Raw genomic sequence first — 25,644 nt, 5'->3', positions numbered from 1 at the left:
ATCCTTGCTGCCGTCAGTATCCTGGGAGGGAGGAGGTTGGGCCGGGAGGGTCTCCCGGGGCGGGGCGAAGGAGGAGGGAATGCAAAACAGAGCCTCGTCCCCGGAACCCAAGAAGCAGCAACGCCCCTCACTATAAATTCGGAGGTGCCTCCTCGCCGATGATTCCAGCGCCTGACAGCCAGGACCCCAGGCAGCAGCGAGTGACAGGACGTCTGGACCGGCGCGCCGCTAGCAACTCCGCCGGGCCGCGGCGGTGATCGATGGGGAGCTGCTGGAGCGGACCCAGCGAGTGAGGGCGCACAGCCGGGACGCCGAGGCGGCGGGCGGGAGACCGCACCAGCGCAGCCGGCCCTCGGCGGGACGTGACGCAGCGCCCGGGGCGCGGGTGAGTCCGCGCGGACCGCCAGGCACGCTTGGGGGACTTCAGGGTTGGGGTGCTAAGTTTCATGTCACGGTGTCCTAACTGCTGGCTCTATACTGGGAAGCTCTCTGGGACCAAGGAAAGAGCGACCGTAGTTCTGGTCAACGCCTGCCCCTGGAGCTGGCCACACTTCACCAGATCAGGTGAGGGGCTTCTGGAACGGGAGGGAACAAGGTAGGTTTGTTTACCACGTGCCCCGAAATTCTCAATCCATTTTGACCAAACTCTTCCGAGTGTAAGCAAGAAATTTACAGAAATAAGATGCAACTCAATAAACTTTCTTCCTGAGGCTTTTAGTTAACTCTTGTCTTTTAGCCATCATCTGAGTCGGAAGCCCATACGACTCTGCAAGGCGTTAGTTTAAAAGTTGTGCTACTTTTGAGGTGAAGTTAAGAGTGCCCCCATCCACGCTCTCTGCTTCCCAGACGATGTCCCTGCGCTGCTCACCTCCGCTTAGCTCTCTCCCTGCAAACTATAGCGGTGGGTCCTAGACACCGGACGTCCTTCAACCTGGGCCAAACTCTCCCACCCTCAGGGTTCCTAGATGCTCTTTGAATGATCAAACTGAGGAAGGAGAAGCAAGATGTCTCCACACCCCAATCCCTACAGCCTTAGCCAATGCATTTGTGTAACTGAGACAGGATTTTAGCAAAAGGTCTTCTGTTTCACAGGACTAAACAGAGCCTCTGGCGGGCCACTCCCCGGCACCCAACTCCATCCTCCGATTTTGTTAAATGTCCAGGTAAACATCTCCACAGTGCCAGCCTGTTATAGTCTCCTGAAGACCTCAGAAATTCTTCGCCAAAGTGTCTCCTTCTGCACTGTTTTTTGGGGCAACCATTTGTGACCTGGCTATTGAGCTCACCTGGGCCCCCTTCTCTTTGTTTACTAATAGCCTCGTTAAGTATTAAAAACTTACTTCCCCCCACTCAAGAACCCTCTCCTAACGAAAGTTTGGGTACTCACTTTCCCCTGGGATCAAATTTGGGACTTGGCGACATTTATTTCCTGTGTAGAGGCAAGCAATTTGGCACCCTATTGATCTATTTTATTACTTGGTTGAGCAACTTGTGCTTCCCCTTGAAGCTGCTGCATCCCAACATGATTCTCTTGTTAGTTACCACCTGAGGTTCTTGGATCTCCAGGTGTTTATTTCACATAGCATATGCTTTAACCCTCTTATAAGTCTTCTCTAAGAAAGGAACTGCCATACTTCCCTTGTCTTCTCTGGTGTCTCCCCAGCTATAAAGGCCCCACCTGCATAACCTATTCTCAGGCTGTGATGTATTCCCGGGTGCCCTGGTACCTTCTGCTTCCTCTTCACCACCCTTCCTGACAGTGTAGGAGCAGGAAAGCATGGGGAGAAGGGAAATGGAGACTCCCACTTAACTTGCTGTGTGATAGTAGGAGCATTATTTCACAACTCTGAACCTGAAGTCTCTGCCCATAAGGTCCCCTACAGTGATATAATTCCTTCCTTCCTTTTGTTTTTTGGTTATTGCTTTAAAATAAAAGTCTAAGCTTAAGGCTAGGTTATAGAAACTGCCCATCATAATTGCTAGGTCTCAACATTTGCTTAAGTTCTGTGATTCTTAGTTTCACGTCTGTTATCCACTCTCTATCCCCGCCACCTTTTTTTTCCCTGACTTCATTGTTCTTTGTTCCCATCCTGAGACCTTGATTTCTGGTTCTGCTCTTCTTTGACCTTAAACTGAATCAACTGTTCCATCATCCAACTCAGAAGAAAATGGTTTTCCTTCCACCGGTTCCACTGATGCCAATGGAAGACTTGTCATATTCCTTGCGATTTGCAAAATGTCTTTCAGTCACTGGTGCTGCGGCAACGCTGCTGTCCCACAGCATTCTAAGCTTAAATCTTTCTCTCTCTTACCCTGGGTCAGTATTCAAAAAAGGGCAGATTTGTGGGTTGCTCAGGTTTCTCACTTTTCTTTTCCTTCTTTCTAGTTTGGGGTCAGAGTTGTGTATTTGTGTATATAATTTTGTTTTGGTTTTTTGTTCCTGCTGCTACTTATGACTGCTGTTGTTATTTCGATTACGACTAATTAATACTAATGATTCATTTTCCCCTATGCTAGAGGGAAAATTAAGGAAGAAAAGTTTAATCTGCTACTTACCCAAAGCCCAGGTGAAATACTTAGCTGAGAAGGAATTTAAAACTCATAGTTTAAATGCATGATGCATGTCTGCTGTCATTTTATCTGTGCTGCCACAGTGTCCTTTCAAGCAGATAACTGAGAGTTGCTGTATTTTGCCTTTGAATTTGTTACAGGGACAAAAATAGTGACCCCTCACATTTATGTGTTTTGGCTGCTTAATGCAAGCTCTTGCCCTCTAGCCCCATGCTTATTAGTTTACCTAGCTCTTTTTCTGCTCGGTCGTAACTGGAGAATGCCAAAGAGTCTCCCAAGTAGGCTACCAAATTAAGAATGGTGTTTAGAAGTTTGCAGTAAGCCCAAGTGTTGTAAAGATTAAAATGCTGTTTTGAAGATATGCTGTGGCAATAAACAAATATGGAGCCAGAGCAACAAAATGTGACCAAGTGTCCAAGCCTAGCTTAGGAACACTTTTCTCCCATGTTATCTAGCAAACTGACAAATCAGCTTTCCAACTCATAATGATTGGAAAATGCTATTATTTTTCTTCAAAATAGTCTTAATGTTTCTTTTTCAAAATTGTCTAAGATCATTGGATTATGTGGTTTGTGTTTCTTTTCACGTAGGTGCTTGTTAAAGCAGTATACTCAGGTCTCTGATAAGCAACAGTAAATTTGATCGATTTGTATCCTAAATTTATCTATCACTTTACATTTTGTTTTATTCATAATATGAACTTTAGCTTCTAAAAATCAACTTTTTAATAGTTTAATATATAAAGCCATCTTAAATCAAGGAATATCTATATGACTTAAGGTAGTATTCCACTGAATTGGAAAGTGACTACCATAATCCTATTAAAACTCTAAAATACAATATTTTAATCACAGAAAAAAAAAGTCTTATAATTTAAAGAACTATAAATTGCCGGATGTTTCCCTAGTTATTACATTAGTGACAAATTAGACAACTGGAAATAGAAAACAGAGTATATGTTTAGAACAGTCATAAAAGGACTAGTGACTATTGCTGCTAGCTGTGGTTGTGTTAACATTAAAATATTTACTTTCTGATTTTTCTTCTTTCTTATCATAGCAGATGCTTCGAAAAAATTTCTTGCATATGAAAATCAAAATTGTCTTCCAAAACATTTAAGTAACAGAAAAATTCATTATGTAGTGTAAATGCTGTATGATTACATTCCTTTACATTATTCTTATAGTTAATTTAGAAGGGTTTGAATTGTTTCTGTTTTGTTTATATTTGTTTCCTCAATAGGTGCGTTCTCTAACTGTCTTAAGTAGAAACAAACGTCTACAATCTGTCAGTGATTATCAGTCTCCTTCCTATTACCAAGAATATTTTTATTGTGTTGTTAGTCTCACGTTTAATTATTTTTTTAACATTTAAAAGTTTGGAAAATGGGTAAAAAAATGAGTGTGCCTTGTTTCCTATTATTACAATGTGCCTTCCTATATCAAGTCCCAATTCTAGATGTTCTTCAAACTTAAAATCATAGAATTAATAATCCTTCAGTTTAAGTCAACTTTTATGTGATTTCTCATCCACTTAGACACACATAGATGCCTTCATCTTCACCAAATAATGTAGAAATTTTATTTAGATCAATGGATTTAAGTATTCTGTATGCTTAACTACGAAATAAGAATATTGAGAAATACACATATGATTGTGTACTTTTGTTGTTGTTTTTTTTTTTTTTTTTTTGGTTTTTTGAGACAGAGTCTTGTTCTGTTAGGCTGGAGTGCAGTGGCATGATGTCAGCTCACTGCAACCTCTGCCTCCCAGATTCAAGTGATTTGCCTGCCCCAGCCTCCCTAGTAGCTGAGATTACAGGTGCATGCCACCACGCCCAGCTAATTTTTGTATTTTTAGTAAAGAAGAGGTTTCGTCATGTTGGCCAGGCTGGTCTCAAACTTCTGACCTCAAGTGATCTCCCTGCCTCGGCTTCCGAAAGTGCTGGATTACAGACATGAGCCACGGCACCCGGCCTGATTGTGTACTTTTAAAGAGAATTTGTTGTTGCCAATTTGCTACGTTTATTTAGTTATTTTCTCATTCTATATTAGTCAAAGCTTCTCTTATCTACTTTGGAAAATGAAGAATTATGTCTATAAAATATATCAACAACAGTTGCAGATATTTACAGAGGAAATACTGTGGATCTGAGTGATATTAGGCCCTGAGGACACACGCCAAAGTATAAAAATGGTCTTTGCCGTAGAGATAGAGTAGTCAAACTGAGCACATATTTTGGCATGGGTCTCTAATAGTCTAATGCTAGTAGGGTGGGAAGCCATTTAAAAATGGCCCCTCCTTCTGTCCTGCCTTTCAGACCAGACAGAATGTCTAAAGTGGTCATACTGTTTGGTTCTGGCCACTTCTGTAATAACCACTGCTCCTTTCCCCTCCTCGTGAGATTATAACTCCTTTGATAGTATAGACGGCACCTAACGCATCCTTGTTTCCTTTTACTAAGTGTTCCACGAAGTCACTTGCTTGCCTGTTTGTTTTTGGCTAAAACTATAGAAAATGTTAAATACATTTTCAGACCCTTATATTTAAAAAAAAAAAGTTAAGAAATAAATAATTCTAATCTAATTTAGGTATACTATCCTATTACACACAATGACGAATTTGATGCTTTTGTCTGGCTAATTGAAGAGCTAAGCATGAATACAGTATTTCAGTCTACAGCAGCAGTGGCAAGGGTACAGTGGAGAAAAGACTAAGGAAAGAAAAATTTAAAAGAATAAAAGGTTGAAATATCAAACCGGTGGTTCTTAAGACGACAAGAATATTGGAATCACCCAAGGGGCATATGAAATCTGTACATTTCATCCACACCTTCTTTTCTCCCGGTTCTCATTCCCCCTTTAGAGACACATTGTATTACAAATTAGGAGGAAAACATCTCATGTGTCCGTTTCCATATTAGCCTCATGGGCATTACCTGAGAGTTTGTTGGAACTGCAGAATCTCAGACACTGTCCAGACCCATTGATTGCATAAGAATCTGCATTTTAGCAAGATCCACAGGTGATTCAGATGCACATTAAGGGAAAAGAAACACAGTATACAGTACCTGTGGCTTGTTTAGAATAATTATGAAGAGGTGTTTTCTTGACTTTTAACTAACTTTTTTTTTTTTTTTTTTTTTTTGAGACGGAGTCTCGCTCTGTCGCCCAGGCTGGAGTGCAGTGGCCGGATCTCAGCTCACTGCAAGCTCCACCTCCCGGGTTTACGCCATTCTCCTGCCTCAGCCTCCGAAGTAGCTGGGTCTACAGGCGCCCGCCACCTCGCCCGGCTAGCTTTTTGTATTTTTTAGTAGAGACGGGGTTTCCCCGTGTTAGCCAGGATGGTCTCGATCTCCTGACCTCGTGATCCGCCCATCTTGGCCTCCCAAAGTGCTGGGATTACAGGCTTGAGCCACCGCGCCTGGCCCTAAAATATATTTTTATATGCATACTTTTTGTATATCAATTATACTTCAATAAAGCTTTTTTTAAAAAGAATAGTAGATGACATACTTTTAAAAATAAACTTTTGAGCCCAGGTGTGGTGGCTTGCACCTGTAATCCCAGCACTTTGGGAAGCCAAGGAGGCAGGATCACTTGAGGCCAGGAGTTTGAGACCAGCTGAGGCAACAAACTGAGACCCCCATCTCTACAAAAAATAACAAAAATTACCTGAGCATGATGGCACACACCATGTGGTAGTTGGGACCTGTAGTCTCAACTACTCAGGAGGCTGAGTTGGGAGGATCGCTGGAGCCTGGGAGGTGAAGGCGGCAGTGAGCCATGATCACACCATTGCACTCCAGCCTGGGCAACAAAGAAAGACCCTGTCTCGAATAATAGTGATAGCAATAATAACTTTTGATATCTCTATTTTTTCTCATAAAAAATCCAAAATTTTCTGTTTACCTTTTGGTACTCTCATGCTATAAAGTAAATTATCTCTCTCTTGGATTGAACAAGTAGTTATTTTCTGTTTTCTACATATACATAGACTGTTCAGCATTCCAACTCAAATTACATACTACTTTTTCAGCTTTTAATATAAATGTTTACTTACTACAAGCATGGTTTACAAAAATGTGGTAGAATATAGTTACTAACCAGTCAATGCTCAAGCAAGTGGTGATGTATTTTAAGCCAGTGACTCCCCACATGATTCAGTCCCCGAACTACTTCACCTAGTGCAGGTAGATTCTCTGGCAGCCATCAGTTGGATCTGTCCAGATATCTCCTGTTTTGACAGGAGCTTATTGATGTTGGTCAAGACAGGTGTGTATGAGTTCTCTGGGATCATGTTTGAGGGGAAACCTGTGCCAACAGGACTAAGCAGCCACTTTTTCAATGGTATTGAGAAAATTTGTAGGAGATAAAATTTCACCAGCTGCTTGAATCTAGAACTGTGGATATTCAGGTACCACTGACATTACAAGATCTAATCTGTAAGTTATGGGTTAGGGCAAAATCAATCCAGGCTGCCATCATGACAAGTAGTGGAAGTTGGAGAGAAGGAGAAATATCCAAAAGCTATCTTACACATAGCAGGCAGAGTTTCTTAGTACTAATAAAATGTAAAGTACCAGTGATCACCCTCTATAGCCCTTAAGAGTCCCCTGGTTTCAATGAGCCCCAATATTTGTGACTGTGGCTGAATGCAATCTGCACAAGGTTTCCTTTTTAACAGTTGGAAAAAATCTCATAGCATAGCATTTTTTCTAGTAAATTTCATATACTTAACAACTTTATCAGCACGTATACTTTCCTTCACACTTACAATTTTATCAGCACATATACTTTACTTTTTAACTCAAATTCTTCTTGCCATCAATTCAAATGCTCCTGCCCTTAGAATGAGAATTTTCCATTAACCCAGCTTTAATAATCTCACTCTCTTTCCCATTCAAATGATGTCACTTCATATAAAACACATTGTATCATGATGTCTCCCAGCCCTCAGTTACACAGTTAATTGCTGCCACTTTATCATGAATGAAAAAGAATTTGATGTGATTCTTGGGTAATGATTTCTTGAGTATGTCCTGGCCTATTATCTACTGAGTTACCAGAATGGATTTTTGAGAGAACACACAATTATTCCCATTCCTTTTAATTTCCATTAACTTAAGCCATATGATAGAACATTACAGTTGTTATATATTTTATATGAATATAAAATGTAATATATAATTTATATATTTTAAAATATTTAGTGGCAAGGAAAGATAATAGTAAGTGAAAACATCAGTGTATAACACATGAATCATAAGTGTGATCCCATATATGTGTATACCTGGTAGATGCTTGTCAAGGTGCCATTAAGGTCTTGGGTTATTGGCATCTTAATGAAATTCATTTAATTTTGTTAGGATTGATTTGTTAGTAAAATCACTTACATATTTTTTAAATGCATGCATATCTGTGGAGTCAATAAGAAAAATTAGGAAGAATATACAACAAATCTTAAGAGCTTTTGAGGTTGATTTTTTTTCTTTCTTTTGTATGTACCTACAAAATTTTCTATAATGGATCTCTATTGATTTTATATTTTTTACTTTCTATTTGTCTTGGAATTTCTATTTATTTATAATTCACTCTAGATTTTAGGTACTAGACAACTATTATTAACTCTCTGGAGACTGGTATTATAAATCTGACCCTTTCTGTAATTTTTTTTTTTCTATAGTACACTAGTGTCTCACAAAGAGTCCACAGAATTCACACTGTCATGATATTTTATAGGAGAAATCATTTTATGGGAAATTTATTTTGTTAATAGATCCTTCCAATGCTAACATTATTCTGTATAACAATGCTAAAGGTAGTATGCCTAAATGCTAAAGTTGGTATGCTAAAGTTGGTATGCTAAAGTTGGTCTAAAAATTAACCTATATACAATCTTCTTGAATAACTCTTCAACTTTAAATAAAAGTTCTTATTTTAAAAATCCTCCTATATATAATGAAAAATATTGATGAATTTGACTACATAAAAATAAATGCTTATACAGTAAAAAGTACCATAAACAAAGTTATAATCTAAACAAGAAACCTGGGAACGCTCTTTGCCAGCCATTACATGTAAAATTCCTGTTTCCTTATCATAACATGGGCTCTTTAATGTGAGAAGCAATAATCAACCTAATTGAAACATCAGCAAGAGCCATGGCTGAGCAAACTAGTAGAAGAATTACTATGGAAACAGTGAGAAAATGAAAAGAAGTTCAACCTCATTCATAATTAACAAAATGCACGTCAAAACAAAGATATGCCCTTTTACTTATCAGATAAAGAAAAAAATGATTTGATAAAATCCAGATTCTTGGTATTATAACTTGGTATAACCTTAACAGAGGACGTTTTGTAAATATCTATCAAAAACGTAGCATATACAAACAATTTGGTTCAACAGTCTGTTTAGAATTTATTATACTGATACATTCATATAAGTACAAAAATGCATATATATATATATAAATATTATTATTGAGACATTTTTGTAGCAGCCAAAAGGAAAACTGAAAAAACAGATTAAGGGTCATTAATAGCAGACTGGTTAAATAAACTATGTGTCAGTACAATGAATGAAATATTGTACAGCCATCAAAATGAATGAGGTAGATTTATATATGCTGATGTAGAAAATCTGCTAGCCATAATAAGTAAAATAAATAAAGCAGAGAAGAAAACACTATGATGTACAAAAAGAAAAAATTATAGATATACATATTTATATGCATGTGTATGCATTTTTTATGATTATACATATTTATATGCATGTGTATGCAAGTCCTAGAAGGAGACATAGGTAACTATTAGTAGTACCTCTGGGAAGTAGATGCAGAGAAAAGTAATAGAGGGTAAGGATATGTTTACTTTTATTTTACATCCTCCTGTAACTTGACATTTATACAACACGTTAGCATTACTTCTGTGAAAAAGAAAACAGAAAAGGTAATCTTTTAAAAAGGTATTTTTAAAATTATGGTAAAATAAAATTTGCATAAGCTTTATACTAAGTAGTAGAATCATTTAACCAAGTTTAGCTATAGATTCACAAGTAAAAATCCAATCTATTTTCATATTCTTACATTTAGTAGCCATGTCTATAGAAAGAAATGGCTAGGAATGAGACTGCACTATTTTACCCTAAAACATTCTTTTTCTCTTTGCCTAATGTATATCTACAAGGGCATTGGGGAAGATGTTGACCACAGGCAGGAAGATGATGAGATCCTGTGCCCACCACTTAATGCAATCTAGCTCTATATAAGGAAAAATATGTTCTTGATGTGAACCAGATGGTTTCATTCCCTTCAAAAACATTCTTAAGATGCAGTGTTGAAGCTTACTCTGTAAATTAAAAAATAAAAACTTGACTCTATTCAGTGAAATGCTTTAATCATTTTTTTCTTTTTAGGTTGATATTTGACAAATTGATCTAAAATGGCTGGGTTTTTATCTGAATAACTCACTGATGCCATCCCAGAAAGTCAGCACCAGGTAAATGCCTTACATCTACAGCAGTGGGCCTGTCAGCAGTTTTCTCTAATGTGTTAGCAGTGGGGAGAGTACAAGAACCCACACACACCATTATCTTGTGAAAGAAGTAGAGGAAGCAGAAAATAATGAAATCCCAGTCTTACCACATCCCCTCCAATATACATATTAAGAACATATGTATTTATATGGTTTTAAACATAAATAACATCAGAATTACTAAGTTATTTCCATTCATGTACTGATAATGAATCATGCGAGAAAGTCCTTTGGCAAGGACTCCACGTGGCCACAGGTGATTGCTTTGAGCAGTGTTCTTCCTGTGTAGGGCTTGAGAGGACCAGGAGGGAAATGACTGTACTCTCTTGTCAGCTACTTCCTGGGCCATTTCGGTTCTTTGATACCCCAGTGCTCACTTTCAGAAGTCTTAAGACCATAAACCTTAACCGTTGACCTTGTCACCTTCAGAAAACCCAAATGTCTCAGAATTTCATTCTCACAAACTTCTACCTTCCTCCAATGATGAGATATAGGAAAAAAGACAATATGAAATTGGAGATGGAGGTGCCCTCTCAGCCTCTTTACAAGCATGAGTCACACGGCAGGGCATTAAACTCTCTTGCAACCTGGTGTGGAGCACAGCAGGGTTAGCCAGGACTGCTTTGTCTATCTAACTCTTGTTACCTGGACCTGTGTGATACTTTTCATAACAAGAGTCTGGGATTTACCTAACTAATAAGACTTCCCCCCACCCGCCTTACAAAAACTCAGTTCAAAGAACAAGCCCTCGGCTTCTCCTAGTCCCCTCCAGGGAAAATGAAGAGTAGCTTGTCCTATTCTGAATATGTTGTGCTCCCATTTTATCAAAGTAGAGGATAGATACGTAGGTGCTGAGTGGGTAGATAAATATTAGAGGTGATGCTGCTTCTTTGCTGTAATAGATGAGCAAGTAGGAATCATTTTCTGGAAGGTACTCCACAGTGGTGGTGTTAGAAAACTATTTAGAATGCCTTTAATCTTGGAGATAAAAATAGTAATGCTTTACAGAGTTCTGTCAATGGATATCTTTAGGGATGTTTTGTTTTGGGAGGTTTTTTCTAATTTTGTTTTTTTCAGGTCTAGTGAAGCTTGGGAATCTGGACTGTGCAGATTTTCCGCAAAAAATCCACTCTGGAAAGAGTGTATTAAGATACATATACTAGGATGACACAAAGACAGTATACTTTATTTTACATCCTAAAAGTATTGAACATAAGGAGTTTTGTCCATGATACCCCATCAGCCCAATGGCAGGAAAAGCAGGACACTTACCCAGGGGATTCTTACTGGAAATGATTCTTGGAATCAGCCTTCCTTCTACTGTGTTTGGGAAGTCTTTGGTTTCTAACATTCACGCATTGGTAGCAAAGCTTCCCAAATAACTATGATGTTTTACTTAGGAATAACAAAACATGGAAGAAAACATTCTGTGAAATTTTAAACTTTTTCAAACCGTTAAGTTTCAGATTAATAAGCAAAACATACTTAATTCTAAGAAGCTATTTTTTGTTCATCAAAGAACTGATGTTATACCAGTTCTAATATTAATTATCAACCTTTCCCTGGTTTTCCTGTGAAATAATCTCCAAGGCCCTATCTCAATCCATGGGCAGTATACTGAAATACAAAAAGTGTTCGCAAAAGGACCTTCTGAACTTTGCAGTCTCCCTTTAAAACTTTTACCAACTTAAAACTACAGAACTCTGATCTCTTATTGATTTACACCAGTGATGTGTAAACAGCACTTCAGAGCTTGTTTTACAGGACCAAAAAATGTATGCTGAAATCTACTCATGACAAATGGGAAAAACCTGATTAGTACATTTAAACGAATAAATAAAGAACCATATTCAATGGCTTAAAATTTATAGACCTGCATCATCCAATATGGTAGCCATTTACTATATGTGGCTATTTATATTTAAATATAAATTTATTAAAATTAAATAAAACTAAAAATTCAGCCCCTCTGTTGCATTACCCCCATCTCAAGTGCTCAGTAGACACGTGTGGTTAGTGGACAGCACAGATTTAGAACATTTCTATCATAGGAAGTACTACTGGACAGTACTGCTGTAAACACATTTATTAATAATGCAGCAGACTTTCATGGCCACTTGGTGAGAAAGTTTTCTGCTCTTTTAAACTTATTTGGGAAATTTTTAATACTTTTGAAATTCCGATTTCCTCGGTATTAGATTATCTAATATACAGCTCTCACAGACCACTTTTTGTTTTTCCTGTTTGTTTGCATATTAAAATATATATAGGATTAAATGTTTCATGTGCTTTTCTAAAGTTGCAGTTATTGATTTCTTAAAATTATGAAAAGAAGTACCCACAGTTATATTAAGAACTAAAATGTATGGCTATTGGCTTGGTTACTGACATTGCTGACAGCTCCAAGTAAGCAAAAGTAAAAAAGATGTAGGATCATTTTTAAAGGCCAATACTTTCTTCCTTACTCATTACCTTCTGTAAAATTCTGTAAGATTTTCTTGAGTTTTCTAATAATGATAAACATTTCTCCATCGCATAGACATAATTAATTGATTTTTTAAGCAGTTGGAAAGTCAAACACAATAAGAGCTAGAATACTTCTTATTTTATTTTTTAATAAAAATATACATATTAGAAGCCTTTATTTTTAATTAAATTGTATGTCACTGATAAGGTTTGGATATTTGTCCCCTCCAAATCTCATGTTGAAATGTGATCCCCTGTGTTGGAGTGGGGCCTGGTGGGAGGTGTTTGGATCCTGCGGGTGGATCTCTCATGAATGGCTTGGTGCCCTCCCCATGTTAATGAATGAGTTCTCGCTCTGAAACTGTGATGCCTCCCCCTCTGTCTCTTGCTCCTGCTCTCGCTCTGTGACATGCTGGTTCCCTATCACCTTCCCCATGATTGTAAGCATCCTGTGGCCTCACTAGAAGCAGAAGCTAACACCATGCTTCCTTGTAAGCCTGCAGAACCAGGAGTCAGTTAAAGCTCTTTTCTTTATAAATTACCCAATTTCAGGTATTCCTTTATAGCAACACAAGAATAGACTAACACAGTCACAGATAACAGTAGTTTTTCATTTTTCATCAATATAATGATCCTGCTATATTCTTAAAGTTCTTAGTCACTATTTGTCACTAATGTGATAACATTAATAAAATGTGAGTCTCAATTACTTTCCAGTCACTTATACCTAGCAGTTCAATTACGTTTAGTTCCTGGACTAATGATCATGTGTTACACAAGGCAAAAAATTAAAAACAAATTTGTCTTTGAGTCATCAAAGCATCAAGGGTTTGAAATAGCTATATAACTAGCTGTGAAAAAGGGATATGCATATCCAGCTGATATTTCCTTTACACATTTAATAGTATCATTTTTCAATGAAAGCATAAATAAGATAAGTTTGGAACCAGTTTGGAATTTTTAAATATTAATCTCAGAATCTTACTAACAGAAAACGAAAGCAAGATAAATGCTACTCATTTGTGTCTGGGTTTTTTTTTTTTTCCAATAAACAGAAATGAAGCTTGCTTTATGAAACATGTTTACTCCAAATAACCTACTATTCACACAATTCTCAGTAACATTCTTTCTTTGCTTAAATAATATAGCCAGATGTGCTTAGCACATAACTCTATAGAAAATAATAATTTAAATTAGATTTAGATAGATATAGACAGATAGATAGATAGATAGATAGATAGATAGATAGATAGATAGATGATAGACAGACAGACAGATTTTTTTGAGACAAAGTTTCACTTTGTCCTCTAGGCTGGAGTGCAGTGACGTGATCATAGCTCACTGCAGGCTTAAACTCCTGGGCTCAAGCCATCCTCCTATCTCATCTTCCCAGGTATCTAGGACTACAGGCACATGCATCATGCCCAGCTAATTATTTTTTTAATTTTTGGCAGAGATGGGATCTTGCTACATTGTCTAGGTTGCTCATGAACCCCCAGCCTCAAGTGATCCTCCTGCCTCAGCCTCCCGAAGTGCTAAGATTACAGGCATGAACCACTGCACTGCACCCAATCAATGTTAATATTTTTAACAATTGGAAGAACTTAAAGAAATAGCTTTTAAATTTAGAGGCCCTGTTTTGCTGACAGGAAAAGCTTTTAGCTGGAATCAAGAGTGCTGTTGTCTTTTCCCTTCAATTAGTCATTCCTTTTAAGACTTTTAAGATTTAAATGTATGAGTCATTTTTTAAATTCCAGAAAGATCTAGTATATCTCAGAAATGTAATAATACAGTGCAGACCCAGTGGAAAATAATTATTTATCTGAAACCGGGCCTTAATGCCTTTCCTGAGTCTAAACAAATGTTCAACTCACCCAGAGAACTGGGACAACAGGAACAATGTGGTATTGCAAGTCCAAAATCCAATCCAAAGCAGCATTCTTCCTCCCCACCTCTAGCCAAGGCCAAAATACTTCTGCACACAGTATAGACACCATAAAAAAACAGAGCCACTGTAGATGAAACCAGTCAGGGGTAAGAGCTGTCTTTTGATCTAGAGCTTGCACCTTTGCGCCTCAGTAATACTCCCAGATCGAAGAGGAAAAATAAGATGGGCAGTTTGCTGCCTCCTGGTCCCTCCAGCCTGGTCAGTGAACAGAGTGGGAAGATAAAACAGCTAAGTATCTTCCTTAACAATGCAAAGCAAGAAATCCAGTCTGCTTTGGGAAAGTGAAAGCAATGCAAATTCAGATCATTAATCATAAGAGCATCTCATGTGATGTGCAAAATTATTGTATAGCAGTAATGGGTCAGCCATATTTTATTCAACACTGAACCATTAATGAATGCGAGTCTTCCTTTCACTTACAGAATGTTTATCTATACATGACTAAACAAAGAGGGAACACTGGAAATGGTCCTGTGAAAAATACTGGCTCACAGTCTATCAGCTGAGTTTGAGGCAACTGAGGTAGTAGGAGGCTCCCCCTGGACTTCTGCTAGAATTTAGATTTAAATAGGTGGATGAATTAGACAAAACATATTCTCTGAAAGAGTGAGAAATACAATATTCACTAATTAACTGAAGGAAAAATCTACACTGTGAATAAAACGATAAATGTGAGTAAATTTGAAAATTTGAATTTTAAACTCCTTAAGATAATGTAACAAATACAACAGACCTAATTTAGCATCTTAAATAGATCTATGTGACCTATTTTGCAGTTTTATTTTCTTAGGACAATGCTTCAGTATCTTTAACTTTCATATTTAATCATTTCTTTTTCTTTTTTGGTTTCTATGGTATCACCATCCATCAATCCATATTGGTTGGAGGGGGGGAATATATATATGTCTCCCAAGAGAAAGTAATTCTGCAGTCTTCCTCAGCAGTTCAGTCTAACAATTAAGAACCCTTAAGCTAAATAGAAAAATTCATTTCACAGGAAACTTTTACTCAATATGTATAATTAGTTTTAGTTAACTTTATTAATGAAATGTCGCAAATCAATTAGGTTTGCAATAATCAGATGCCAAGGACCCGAGAGGAACCATTCCGCTCACAAGAGGGGAAGGTGATATACAATTTAGTTGGGAAGCAAATGTAATTAGATTTGATCAACTGAGTATTCTTGTCCTGATATGGAGTCAGTCACATACCCAAACCTGAGAATATACTTGAAAGGAGGTAGGAAAAAACCCAATATGACTTAGAAAATGTCCTTGTGGTCATATTGGCCACAACTGGCAGCCAAAAAGGGCTTTGAAACCACAGGTAGACAAGTTTTGTTCAGACAGGGCTATGTTTTAAATTTCTCTTTCAAATCTGAATGGTTTTACGTAGAGCAAAATATAAACCTTCCTATTTGTCACAGATTCTAGCACTCTTTAATGCCTTATACTGGGTGTTTCACACAGTTATTTAGCTGCCAAAATCCCAATGACACTTTAGTTTGCAACTATCATGACCTAGAAGTTAGATGTTGAACAGTTGTGAGGTACCTTAAAGTTTCTTCCCTTTGCCACTAGAATAGGAATATCAAAGAAATGTCATGATGATAGGAATACTTTTGAGAGAGGATATTAAACACTAGGTATTCCTACTTAGGGCTGCAGTTTGCAGCAGATTCTATTGTGTTTCAGTCAATATGCGTTTTTGGACATCTACATGCCAGACACTGTTCTCAGCATTGAGCACAAAGTCGTGAGCAAGGTAGACAAAAATGCTTGGCCTCATAGAACTTACATTCCGGTGCATAAAGATGACAACAATCAAGTAAAATTTATAATATGTTGGATGGCATGGTAAATGGAAAGAAAGTGGAAGGGAGGCTTCAGGTTTAAAAGAGTGTTTAGGGAAATTCTCTTTAGGAAGAAGGAAGCTATGTGGACATCTGGGAGAAGATCGCTCCAGACAGAGGGTACAGCAAATGCAAATTCCCTGAGGCAGCAACATGCTGGCATAGTCAAGGCACAGCGAGTATGCCAGGGTCTTCAGAAACCACAGAGAAGAGTGGATAACAAAAGTGAAATCAAGTATTGACGAGTATGAACTGACAGGAACTAGAGCCATATTTAGAATGGATGCCAGCACAGGAGAAATGGGTGGAATTTTAAAAGCTAAATGATTTAAATACTTAAAATGCTCTGAAATGTAGTGAAATATTCCCAAAACTGCAGATTTTCGCAAGAAACCAAGTGCATAATTTAGTCATCAATGACTGGTACTGTGGCAATGACTCCAGTAATTAGACACCTGCATTTTATATCACTTCCTTCTGGACACTCAACTACCTTATTTGGTGCTTTTGGTATACTTCAAATACGCATTGCCTATCACTGACCTGTAATCCTGTGCCTCTGGGCCTGAAAATACAGCTTTTCATTTAGTAGAGAGTTAGAGCTGTACAACATTGCCACTAGATTATTTTTAATAAAAGCTTTGCCCTTTTAGATAAATACAGCAATGTATTCAAACAAGTCCTAGGGATACCACTGAATGCAAAATGTCATGTACTTATTTTTCCATTTAAATTATTTTATCTTCAAGTCTAATAAGAAAATTCTAAATAAAATTATGTATTTGGAATTGTGTGTGTGTCATCCATCCACATGTAAGTAGGAATAAAATTACTTAATGGAAAATTTCAAATAGGCTAACTCTAAAAATGTACAAATAATCTGAATGAGAGAAAACTATTCTCACTTTGTGTTATTTTTCAGTGGTAACATTTTCTCATAATCCCCATGCTTTTTTCATGTCCTGCTATTCTTTAAGATTTCCTAATGAGGATTAGGGAATAGGCGTATTTAACAATCTGTGTTCACAGGTTGGAAACAAGAAAATGAAGACTAATAGTTTCTCTCCTGCTAATTTGATTTTCTACAGCTCCTCTCCTACCAGCTTAGGCAGAGGACTTAGTTACTATTTCCAACAGATGGGAGTCAAGGAAAAGACAAGCATCTGTGATGTCATGCCTCCCCCAGATGGGTAGCTGCCTCACCAGCCTCCATTAGAGACATCCCCCAGAGTAAGAAATAAGAAATAATCATGAGTAGAATGAGGAAAAAAATGCAGCTTCCTTTATTTGAGAAAAACAATAGTAGCTCGATGCTGGGAAGTTCTGTGTCCTAAAGGACTTGGAAAGTAATGCAATGTCTGATAAAAATAAATGCCATTATTCTTGCTTATTGTCACTGTTTTAGTCAAATAAGATTTTAGCAAGCGTATTTCAAATTGTTATAAATCTAAGTAAATTGGTAATTAAACACTATCATTAGAAAGTATTTTAATATCAGAAAAATTGGACCATAAGAAAGTTAGTTTACCCTTGTATTCATATATACATGTGCTTTGTGCTAAAAATAGTTAAAATAGTTTTCATTTAGTGAGAACCTGTGACTGTATTAATTAATTTAATTTAATCTTCATATTTCTCTGACGGTTAGCGAGTTTGTGACTTGGATAACTTTCAAACAACTAGTACCCTGATGGAAATCCAGAATTTTGTTAACCCAGATCACAGCTGCATACTTAAACACTATGCAACAGTGGCACTTACCCCCAAACTGTATCCTGTCAAAATGCCTTTTTCGCAAATTAAGCTGAATTGTGTTCAGGGATCTGCAGGTCTAAGCAACATTAGGGAAGGAGTAAGGTGGTCCTCAGCAAGGCCCTTTTCAGAGCACTCCACCAGTGCCCTTGTCCTCCTCAGCAGAGCCCCTCAGCCATACTCCCTTTCCTAGTCTCCCCTATCCCACAAGGGAACCTTACTTCTCTCTTAGAAGCCCTGGTCTCACAGAACTAAAAAGGAGGCTCCTAGAAATGGGGTTGTGTTGAGTTGACGGAGATGTGGGGCTCTTTAAATTGAAATATAATCCAAAGAGAACAAGATCTAGTAGAATTTAGGTCCTAAGGCTGGTTAAATTTCAGGTCCCAAGGCTGGTTAATAGTACAAAGACAGTTATTTATTTATAACTAGTACAAATACAGTTATTTATAACTATACAGGAATTTATTTCCCAGTACCTTTTATATTACTAACATCCCATAAAACCAGCCATGGAAGGATCTAGAACATTTTGAGAATATGCAATACATAACCTTAAACAAGAAGTTTTCATTCCTAATTAAAAAAAAAAAAAAAAACCCTAGTTCATCACAACTTCCTTCAAATCCTTCTGCCACTGATTTCTCTCCTGAAAAGAGATATTATACAGCATTTTAGAGAAAACAAACATCTCTAAGTCACAAGGAGTGGAATAATCAAAGGTTTGAAAATTGCATTTTAAGCAAGATTATGTTTTTTTCTTCGAGTTCTCTGAATTTGAATAGTTTCTTAACCTTATTTTTTTTAACTGCTCTGAAAATGGTTTCTGTCCCTGGTGGACTCTTATTTCAATGCAGTATTTTGTCTGGTAGAGTCACAGAGTTAAGCCATCATTCAGATGAGGAAAAAAAAAAAAAGAGAGAGAGAGAGAGACGAATTAATCTCAATGGCACAGTCTCCTTATTCAAAAAATAAAAATAAAAATAAATCTCAAATCCAAGAATGAATCATCTTTGAGATTCTCCCAACATGTGATCTAGTTTTAAGGGCAAAAAACTTTGGGGAAACTGTTGGGAGAGCAACTGGTGCCTGGTACTGTTTCACACATGTGGCCTTTCTTATCTATTGCTCACAACACTCAGACATAACTGGAATTGTTGCCTTTATATTGTGTTGCCATTTTATAAAGGAAGACAGAAAGGATCAGAGAAAATAGTAGTGAATTTCTATTCATTGGACACTTACTGGTGTCAGGCACTGTGTCAATCACTCCATCTGCATTTTCTTATTTAATCCAACAAAAAAAAATAGGCTAAATTATCTTATTGACTCCATTTTCTTTACAGAAACTGAGCCTAAATTTCCCAAATGGCTAACCAATGCCAGGGCCAGCAACTCAAATTTGGGAGTAATTCTGACACCTTGGTTCCAACCATTTTCTCCCAGAAATAACCCACCAAATTCACCAGAGGCTAAGATCTTAATTAACTGCTACAATTGCAGCATTTTAAAAAAAATATAAATGAGCACAGGGCTAGTATTTAATTATAGGTTTATACTGATACTGGGTACAAGTATAAGCTAACATCATTTTGAATTATAGTAGAAGAGTCAGCAGCTCTGAGAGGAATGTTCAGGACAGAATAAAGCAGATATTTTTCTGTCACATTTCAGTGAGGAAAATTGTTAATTCATATGCCACCAGCCATCAGCAGAAATGTAACAGGAAATGAAGAAAAACTTAACTACTTTAAATACGGTGGTCTGTAGTACAAATTATTGTGCCGTGAATTAGTTTCCTTCTGCTGTAGAATTGATCATTTTGATTATGTAGACAAGCAGTGCAAGACATTACTAAAATTATTCTTGAATCCTAGCTTTGAGATCTATATAAAACACTAGGCAATTTGCCTGCAAATACATAGAAAACAATTTTTAAAAGGATTGGGATGAGTTATTTTCCCCTCTGTTAAATATTAGCCTTTGAAATGAACCCAGCTGATCTGCCAAATAACACTTGGAAATTGTTGTGTTTTAATAAAGTGACAGACTGAGAGGAAAGCCACACTAAACGTCCTTATGCTTTTAGAGGCGTTACAGGGCAGGAACATTATGCAATAATTCCTTTTAAAAGAAGTGAGCTTCCTAGTATTACACCTTGCCTGGCAACAAATGTAACCACTTAGTGAAATGCGGGCGTAATTAGAATCTATGAAAATCTAGCATCAGAATCCCAAACCTCTATGCAATACTCAGTAAATTACAGCTTTTATGTCTAATATTTTCAACCATTCTACTTAAATATGTGAATATATGAGTGTAGAGTTCTTTAGGAGGCCTGCCCATATGCTAGGGAAAGGTTTCGTCATTTCTAATCAGGATGACCCTGTAAATGGGACACCTCATGTTCAAGTTTCTGGAAGCCTCAGAGCCTGGGCTGCTACTGGCAGAGGATAGACCCAAATGGACTACTCTAGTGAAAATCTCCAGGTGAACGTGGAACGCAGTGAAAACCTGGGGTATCCAACTTGCAGTTGAGGCCACCAGCAAGTGTCACCTCTATTATAACTTTAACCGGGCAAGCTCAGTCTCATGTATTAGTTTATAAAATTGCAACAGAGCCTTATAAAATAAGACTGAAAGGACATGAGTTTTTAAACCTATATAGTATGACTAATTAAATGAAATTTTATTTTAAAATCCTCATAAAAGCAGTAAAATTGGTGTTTTAAGTAAACCAAATGGGAATTCAACCACTTTAATTTTTCCTTTTGTTCCAATAGGAAAATAAATGCTTTAAAATTTGAAGTTAAAACACGGGTTTTAAATATATTGAGATAAAAACTGTTTTGTGTAGGCATTTTGAAGAAAATAAATTTTGTTCCCATGATTTGTGATTGGCCATTGATTTCCGTGTTTGAGAGTATGAAGGTGTGCTCAGCTGTCTACTAGAAATAACAGGGGAGACTCAGTCTTGTTCCAAATGGAAGGGCTCCTATTCGGTTTTCTCCTTCATTTCTTAAAGTGTTGTGATTTTTTATTCCCTGGTGTTATGTCTTGAGATTTTAAATCTTAAAACATGCAATTAGGTATTGAAGTTGAAAGCTGAAAGTCTCAGCCAGCTAGTAATGGTTTTTTAAAATAGGTAATACAGACCTCTAGTGGTTGAACAGTTTGAAAGCCTCTGCAAGAAAAGGAAATTGTACAGAAAGTGCCTGCATTTTAAGGGGAAAATTTAGTTAAAATTATTCAGATGACAAAATTCACATATTTCATAGAAAAAAAAAAAGCCAGAATGCGCTTCAAGGGAAGGTGGCATGCTTCCTATCCTTTTAGATGTTCCTCAATTCCTCTAAATAATAAAAAAAAAACTCTGGCCAAAGTCACAGCAAGAAGTCTGGATCTATATTATTTTTCTCTAAAAGATACTGTGAACAGAGCTGCTAGATCTCTGTATTGTGTGAAACATATATTTTTGTACACAGTTTTGCCTCACTGGAGCTTTGCTTCCTTTATACTCCAGGGGCTCCCCATGAAAACAGAATCTCCAGCCACCTCAACTTGCCTGTCCTGTTCTCAGGTTCTGTCCATGGGCAGCCACACTTCAGTGGGCTCAGCGATTGGATGGCTCTTTAGTCTATATGAGAGGGAAACTCCATGTGCCTCTAGACTAGTGCTTCTCAAACCCTAATGAACACCCAAGTCACCTGAGGAATTTGCTTAAAATGCAGATTCTGTCCCGGTCTGGGGTGAGGCCTGAGGTTATCTTGTTCGTAAACTCCCACTTGATGCTAACGCTGCCCATCCAGGGCAACCCGGAGCAGCAAGCCGGTTCCATGACAGCTCTCTTTATTTTTTAGTTACATTTTTTGTTTTTACTCATTTCTTCTTTGTTTGCCCTTTTACTTTAATGACATCTCTTAAATTTTTAATATTTGGATCTGTAAAAGATATAAAGTTCTCTTTCACTTCACTATGCACAAGTATCTCTGGCAATCTGTTATTGAAGTTTTGAGAAGTTGATCTCACATTTTAAATATAGATGCAGTGTCATCTCTTTATCTTGAAAAGTTCTTGATAGTTGTGAGCATCTCTCTAACTGCTTGAAGCTATTGGGCACTTGTAGCTACAATTAAATATCTGATTAGCCATATTGGGAGAGTGGGTTAAAAGAGGTTTTGTGCATGTGGTAGATGTGTAGGAAGCTAAGGGCCCAAAAAACAACCACATCATAAAATCAAGCAGAATAACACACACACACACATACACACACACACACACAGGCTCAAAGCATAAGTGTCAACAGATCAGAGGAAAACATGGGAGAATGTATTTTTCATACCAAATCTATTAAAATTCTATCATCTAAATAACTTCCCATCATAGCATGTGGTCAACCTTATTTTTCAAATCCGTAATTTTAGAACTTATGTCATGGGGTAGTCTTTAAAAGGCTCTTGCAAACTTTTAACATCTAGTTTCAAATCAAAAATAATATGTTAACAAGCTGTAGCATAGAGGGAGTACATAAATTATCATCGTTGCCCTGCATGAATAGTAATTCACAGGTTTGGCTCAGCCACAACTTAGATGAAATAATTAACTATGTACAGTACTTAACAATATAAAAGTAATTAATCTAGCTGCCTCATACTGGTTTGGCCTAAATAAACATGCAATAAAAAAGCCATAGGATTTTATTATTTTTTTACTCACGTTACCACTTTAGTATGTTGGAATTTTAATATGTCAGAAGAAAGATATCTTTGCATTAAAAAATCATTTTCTTTTCAAATGTTAATGTACTGATTATCACTAAGTGAATTCCATATATTTATAATTGTGGGCAGATGTTCTCAATTAATAGTTTTATTCATTCTACTTCACAGTTTAGTGAAAATGATTATTTTAAATTAAGGTGTAAATAAGAAAAAATGAGCTTTTGATTACTATAAATCACACAGAATTTGTTGGTGGTACTATAATCCTGTGTAGGTATAGCTTTGGCAAAACATTTCAGATAAGCTTGTTTTTTGCCTCATGGGTTCTGGGAGGAGGTGAGTTGTCTATTTGTCCTATAAGGTCTTTGCCAGCAGGTTCAGAAAGGTAAAAGGGCAAGGTCATTAATTGGCTAGAGGGCAACAAAGAAGGTAGTTATCCCTGTGTGTGTGGTCAAGAAAAAAGGGCTCAGGTGATCTTGCCCAGGAGAGAGTAGGTTCATTCAGCTTCAGTTCTTTTGGTAAAAGCCCACTCTCAGTGTATGAGTGTTCCTTTGCCTAATCATCTAGATTATAACATGTTTTCCCCTATATGACTCCATCGATTAATTGTTGCAGTATTATCCCCACTTCATAAATGGGCAGAGAGGATGAGGCTGAGTAGTTCTTCCAAAATCAAGTAGCATGTAAGATGTAGTAGCAAAACTCAAACCCAGAGACTTCCTGCTTCCAGCCAAGATGGAATAACGGGGACTAGATTTACCTCCCCATCTAAAACAATTTTAAAAACTGGACATACATATGAAACTGGTTTTCAAGAGAGTGGACATCCGATAACAAAGGGCAGTGATCGCTGGAGGATAGGAAACAAATGACCTGGGACTGTCCCAGCCCACTGCCTGGAGGGAGTTTGCAGGCATGATACAGGGATGGTACACCCAGGTGGAACTCGGGGTCCTTCCTGAGTTGAGGAAATGGAGCTGGGAGTCCAGAGAAGCCAAGGAGGCTAGAGTTCAGAGTACCAGAGAGTTTAGAGCTGCACAGAGAACCCAGAGATCTGCAACGGGTACCCCTTGTGCTTCAGTGCATGTGGGTAAATAATCACCCAAACATATTAGAGAGAACAAGCCCCAGAGGTCATCAAGAGCTAGAAAATAGTTCCTATTTCCACCAGCCACAGTGGAAAGTCTCATAATTCATGGAGCATCAGGGTAGCATACTCATTAGGTTCTTGCCTCAGGAATGGGAAAAATTTAGCCCTAGACTAATTGCTGCTCTGGTCCCACCTAAGAAACCATAAAAGTCAGACTCACAAGAATTAAATTATTTGCAAGTAACTCAACTGCTTTTCAGAAAACAGATGGAGAATTTTTGTAGGAATACAAAAGCATCCAATATCCAACAAAGTAAAATTCACACTGTTTAGCATCCATTATAAAATCACCAGGCATGCAAAGAACCTAGAAAGTACAACCCATAAAAAGAAAAAAAATGAATAGAAACAGACCCAGTCAGTAATGACACAGATGATAGGATTATTACACTATGACATTAAATGGTTATTATGACTATTTCATATGTTCAAAATGCTTGATGGAAGTTTGAACATATTAAAGACATGGGAGATATTATTTTAAAAAAGACTGAAATTGAACTTCTAGAGATGAAAACTACAATGTCTGAGATGAAAACTTAAACTGGGACTTCAGATGCTAAGACTACATTTGTTTCACATCCCCCACAACATTCTTCCCTGGACACTGAGTTTCCTCCCAGCAGCAGAATACTTCATGCTTAATACTTTCTTAATGCTGAACTCTCAGAAAAAGTCCTTCATTCTAAGAAGTGGTGGGAGGGTGCCACTCTGTAGCCCCTCTCTCATCTCACTCTGGTCCCTGCTGGCCTGGAGCAGATTCCACTCCCTTCATGCACTGATACTCCACTCTAGACTGAACCTCCTCACGAGGTAGCCATCAAGCCATCAGCAGTCCTCAACATGGCACCTTCTGAGTCAGTTACAAGAGTTTGCCTCATCAGACCACCATTCTCCATCTCTGTTTTCTGGCTCACCCCAAAACTCTAGTTAAAAATCATGACATGTTATCTCTTCACATGAAATACAGTTAATAAGGAAGTCAGCCTTTTTGCAGCTCCCAACGCTTCATATCTAAGGAGCTGTGTATGAAATCATGAACTATGTTCTTCCAACCAGCCAAGCAATTAAGCAAAGTATACATGTCCATGTTGTCCTTGTACAGAGTTTGAAATATGCTCATGAGAATTAAACTATTTTTCAATAAATCTGAAAAATCAACTTGCTTGTCCAGAAAGTTTTATTCGGGATAGAATCCCAAACAATGAATGCGCTAGCCAAGTGTTACTATTAATCAGAAACACTCCATATTCATCCAGGATTAATCCTGTGTAACTCCCTCAGTCAGTGTAGCAATATGTTCTCTTCATGCACTTTGTGTGTGTGTGTGTGTGTGTGTGTTCCCAAATCTGCAGTGAATGTATTTAGAAAATACATTAGTATCGAAAATACAAATGTAGCCTTAAAACATAAATGTACAGATAATTTCATACTTGTAGCAGTGTTCACTTCAGAAACACTTCACAAGAACTATTTAAAAATAAATATTTTCAGTATTTATTTGAAATATTTTAAAATGTAAACTCCTTACCAGTCATATAGCCAGGGCCGTTGAATGAGTGTGGCTCTGTGAAATAGCTTCAGTTCCTTTCACTACTGATGACCTTTTGAACACTAGATAATATTTGTCAAGTAAATGTCAAAAGAGTA

General features: G+C 37.4%; 1 protein-coding gene across 4 annotated transcripts in view; it reads left to right on the top strand.

Moving 5' to 3' along the window:
- The first annotated feature begins 298 nt into the window (after positions 1–298).
- Positions 299–25,644, top strand: part of AGTR1 (angiotensin II receptor type 1) — a 44,777-nt gene continuing 19,431 nt past the window's right edge. For 2 of the 4 annotated variants that reach the window (XM_017955801.3, XM_009201539.4), the window contains exons 1-2: positions 508–595; positions 9,990–10,072. The gene's annotated coding sequence lies outside the window, so the exon portion shown is untranslated. Of the gene's footprint in view, positions 386–477; positions 596–9,989; positions 10,073–25,644 lie in introns of those variants that run through there. The other 2 variants (XM_009201538.3, XM_009201540.3) reach the window with 2 other exon arrangements.

This window comes from Papio anubis, chromosome 2 (assembly GCF_008728515.1).
Source record: "Papio anubis isolate 15944 chromosome 2, Panubis1.0, whole genome shotgun sequence".
NCBI lineage: Eukaryota > Metazoa > Chordata > Mammalia > Primates > Cercopithecidae > Papio > Papio anubis.
The sequence above is the reverse complement of the archived record's forward strand: the minus strand, read 5'-3'. Positions and strand labels throughout refer to the sequence as shown.